Source organism: Tupaia chinensis, unplaced genomic scaffold (assembly GCF_000334495.1).
Source record: "Tupaia chinensis unplaced genomic scaffold, TupChi_1.0 Scaffold000207_1, whole genome shotgun sequence".
NCBI lineage: Eukaryota > Metazoa > Chordata > Mammalia > Scandentia > Tupaiidae > Tupaia > Tupaia belangeri.
Genome location: NW_006159682.1, coordinates 4,737,495 through 4,742,262, shown reverse-complemented (window position 1 = coordinate 4,742,262; position 4,768 = coordinate 4,737,495).

Genomic DNA, 4,768 nt, shown 5'->3' with positions numbered 1-4,768 from the left:
CCCTACACACAGGGGCAGCTTTATGTTTGCACCGTGCCATCTCCTTGGTCCCCATCTCCCTGACCCCATGTCCCTCTCTGTAATGTGAAATGAGCTCAATACCACGCTGCTCTGGCCGCTAGAATGTCCTCCTGCATTCACCCATCATCCTCAGTTGATTTCAACAGCCTTTTACTACCCACTCTGTGCCTGGTCCTCTGCCCTGCACCAAGGGAAAGTGGTAAACAAGACAGGTGGGATCGCCGTCTTGTTTACCATGGTGACAATCCAGTGGAGAGAAAGAAACACAAATGCATCTCGTGAAAGCTGTCATGTGGGCTGTGAAGGAAGAAAACCAGGGCTTTGAGAGAGAGGAACTACAAGATGTGACTTAGAGGATTCACTCCTCAACGCTGGCAGGCTGGAATCTGTTGGGGGCGAGGCCACCACCTCAGGTTCCATCCTGTTTGACTCTGAGGACCGTCAACAGAGCTCTGATCCCTGGGATCACCAGCAGCTATAGGTACAGGGAGCCAGAATCACCTCCCGGCACGCTGCTGTCCGCCCCAGAGAGCTCCCAGTTGAATAGCCCTCCTTGAACACCATGAAGAGGGATTTGCCCTTCATTCTGACACCTGGAGTATCTTAGACCACCCTTTTCTCTGCCTAGGTCCTTGGATTTGGAAGAAAGAGCCTGCTTCTCAAGGGCAGTATGTGGGAGCCAGGCTGGCTTCGGGATGTGAGATCTCTGTTCTGAGATCTCTTTATCCAGCACAGTGTCTGGCACAAGAAATAGTTGTTGATTAAAAGCAGGTGGCATGGTGGTTAAGGTGCTGGACTCCCACATGGCTAACCACAGTTCAAGTCCCAGATCTGATGGTTTGTGCTCTCTCTCTCTGGTCAAATTGAAGAATAATGATAATAAATTAAATTAAATAATTCTTAAAAAAAATAATTCTAAGGGCCAGCAGGTGGCTTGGTGGTTAAGGCACTGGATTCCCACCTGGTTGACCGCAATTCAAGTCTTGGACCCTGTGGCTTGAAAATCATGCTGGGTGCATATCATGTGTGCCCAAAATCCCAGGAGAATGGAGGAGAAGGGATCATCACGTGGTCATTTCCCTGGGCAGTGGCTTCTCACTTTCTCTGCAAGCACATATGCCCTGCAGCACAATCCTAAAATAATAATAATTCTACGAGTCTATGAGTTTACCCTTTAATAAGTCCAGGAGCCAACGATTCAGTGGTGCCTGGGTCTGAGTGTTCCTTCTCTCCTTTTTAGCCTGGTTCACTCCCTGCTCAGGTGTCATTCCCTCCTCCAGCCTGGGGTTAGATCCTTCCGCCTGCCTTCAGTGCATTTACTGATTAGGATGCAGTGTTTTCTGCTTACTGCTCCACCTCACTCGCTTGCCCAACTGGGAGCTCCTGGAGAGTCAGAATCAATGTGAGGCATCACTGTTCCCAGCACATGGCGTCAAAGCTCACATGTATGTATCAACCACATGAGTGGAAGGGCCCAAAGATAGGAGTTAATGTTACCCAGAGGCAGGACCCCTAGTGAAGCAGTAAGGACCCTGGTGTCTGGGGTGAGGAGGTGAGCCAGTGGCTGCAGCCATGCTGGGGCAGGGGCTGGGGGTCTGTGCTGCAAGGTCATCAGAAGGGGGAGCGGGGGTGGGGGACTAGGGGGGCTTTACTCAAGCTCAGTGCCACTCCATTCTGGCCTCCATTCTCCAGACAAAGGAGGCTGGGCTGGCAGAGCCACACCGTGCAGGAGGGGCCAGAGAACTGCCTCCCCGCCACCCCAGCCCCCATGTGCAGCAGCTGTCCAGGCGCAGGCCTGGCCTCTCCAGAGCTGTGCAGAGAAGAGGAGAGCCAGGCTCAAGGGCACAGGCTCCAAGTGCTTATGGGTTGGGGCTGATGGGGGGAGAAGGGAGGGCTGGGCCGAGGGAGTGGCTTTTGAGAGTGTGGGACAAAGGGGCTGACTGAGCCCAGGACCTGTGAGGAAGTATCTTTCACCAGGGTTAGAGAGGATTCCCTTCCTTGTTTTTAACCCCTTCATGACTTTTAGTCTTTTGAAGCTACCAAGAACTATAGATATCTAGAAGACAATGTGCCTTGACTGGAAATCCAGTGGCAGAAATAGTGTCAGAGAAGGAAACTGAGGCCCCAGTGTGGGAAAGCACTAAGATAGTTTGATTTTCCCTGGGATCATACACTTTCCTTAAATATATAAGATGTGTATGGGCTTGGCTATCAGAGGATAGAGCCAAGCAGGGAGGCAGTTCCCTGGAAACCCACCTGCCTCCCATGAAGCCAACGTTCAATCAGAGGATAGAGCAAAGCAAGGAGGCAGTTCCCTGAAAACCCACCTGCCTCCCATGAAGCCAACGTTTACATGTCCTGTATGGCTGGGCATTCTTGGAGCAGGCCCAAGATAGGGGTGCAATGTAGGTTGGGGGCCAGGAGGGGAATTTATCCAGCTGTCTTACCTGAGGGAGCTCACATTCTGATGTTGACAGCTCTTCGTGCTCAGGTCTGGGCAATACTTAAGGGAAGACGGAAGCAGCATGGGAGACTTCCTAGAGAAAATGTCATTTGAGTTGGGCCTTGAAGGTAGAGGAAAAACTGGACAGTAGAAAGTTGGGTTTGGTGCGTGGGGGGGGGGTAGGCATCTGGGACATTCCATCCTCTATGAGGGAGGGCATTAGGAGACATGAGGATGAGTCCCAAGTTAACTTTAGTGCACTTGCCTCAGGGCTCCCTCTGTATTAAGAGTGGTCCTCAAGTCGCAATCATTGAACAAATAAAAGCTAATTTTTAAAAAGAATTATTTCATTTACTTGTATTTATTTATTTATTATCATTACTTTCCAATTTGACCAGAGACAGAGAGGGCAAGCCACTAGGTCCAGGACTTGAACTACAGCTGTCCATGTGGGAGTCCAGCGCCTTTAACCACCATGCCACTTGCTGGTCCCTATAAAGGCTATTTTAAACTCATCTCATTGTCTAAATGCTGGATCAGTGGTAATGGTCGTGGGGGGGTGTACTTTGTTCCACATGGTCATTGAGGGACCCAGACATCTTCTATCTAGGCTCTCCATCATTCCCTAGGGGAGGAATTTGTTTGTTTATGACAGTGTTTATGTGCTCACTGGAGAGGGAGAAAGAGAGAGAGTCAGAAACCATCCCCCTTGTCTGTGCTGCAATCTCTTCTCTACTCTCTCTATGGGGCATGCATGCATAGGTGCCACATGTTTTTCAAGCTGCCAGGTATGGGAATGGAACTGCGAAATTGTTCAGATTCTTCTTTTTTTAAATAATAATAATTTATTTAATTTTATTTATTATTATTTAACCTGATTAGAGAGAGAGAGAGGGAAAATGAGAAAATAAGCCACCAGGTCTGGGACTTGAAACATAGTTGGCCACATGGGAGTCCAGTGGCCTAACCACCACACCACCTGCTGGTCCCTATGTGCAATTTCAAACTATGTTCAGCATACATGGCCTTTTGATATTTCTGCAGCAACTTAACATGGTCTGTAGTGTAATACCTGCGATTCCTGTGAGTGACAAAGTTAAAGGTACAGAAAACTCTATGGGGGTTGGTTGCTTCTTTTTCCATAAATGACTAAAATGCTGAATTTAGGTTTAGAGGTTTGTGAAAGGACAGATACTTTTTAAAAAGAATTATTTATTTAATTTTTATTTATTATTATTATTTTTAAATTTTGCTGTAGGGTGTGCATGATTACCTGAGAGAGAAAAAGAGGGAAAGTGAGAAAGCAAGCTGCCAGCAAGGTCTGGGACTCAAACCACTGTCAGCTATGTGGGAGTTCAGTCCCTTCACCACTGTGCTACCTGCTGGCCCCCAGATAAATTTTTTCTCCCATCCAAACTTATGGAGTTCCTACCCAACAATTGTTTCTTTTTTTAATAATAGTTCATGCATGAAGGAGAGAGAGACATGTGTGTTCACCAGGCGTCTTTTCAGGCTAGCCTAGGGATTTGAACTCATGGCTGGCCATGTAACTGAGCACTGTAGTTCAGCTGGCCCATCCACCCCCAAAATTTTTTTTTTCTTTTTAAATAATTAAGAATTATTTTATTTAACTTTAATTATTTATTTAAATTTGACCAGAGAGGGACAGTACGTGTGTGTGTGTGTGTGTGTGTGTGAGAGAGAGAGAGAGAGAGAGAGAGAGAGAGAGAGAGAGAAGGAAAGTGAGAAAGTAAGCCACCAGATCTTGGGACTTGAGCTGCGATTGGCCACGTGGGAGTCCAGTGCCCTTAACCACTACACCACCTGCTGGCCCTACCACCCAACAATTTCTATTCATTAACCCCCTTAAAGGCTGTGGACCCCAGATGTAGGCCTTTGATATCCTCCATGGGTTTTTCCTAAACTAGCTGATGACAATGAGGGAGAGAGAATAGAAGATGCCAGGAGATGTTTTTTATACTGGCTATCTTGATCAAGGTGGGGCTCACAGACATCACTGTAAAGCATTTCTATGGATTGTGTTTTTTTTTTTTTTTTGTGATAGGGCACGTGCGCTTACCAGAGAAACAGACAGAGATAGAGAGACAGAAAGCGAAAAATCACCCCCCAAGAGGGATGGCCACGCCACAATCCCTTCTCCATTTTCCTCTTAGGATTTTGGGCATGCATGCACATGTGCCTGGAGTGAGTTTGAAGCCACCAGGTCTGGGACTTGAACTGCAGTTGACCATGTGGGAGTCTAGCACATAACCGTTAAGCCATCTGCTGATCTCTCCACCCAGA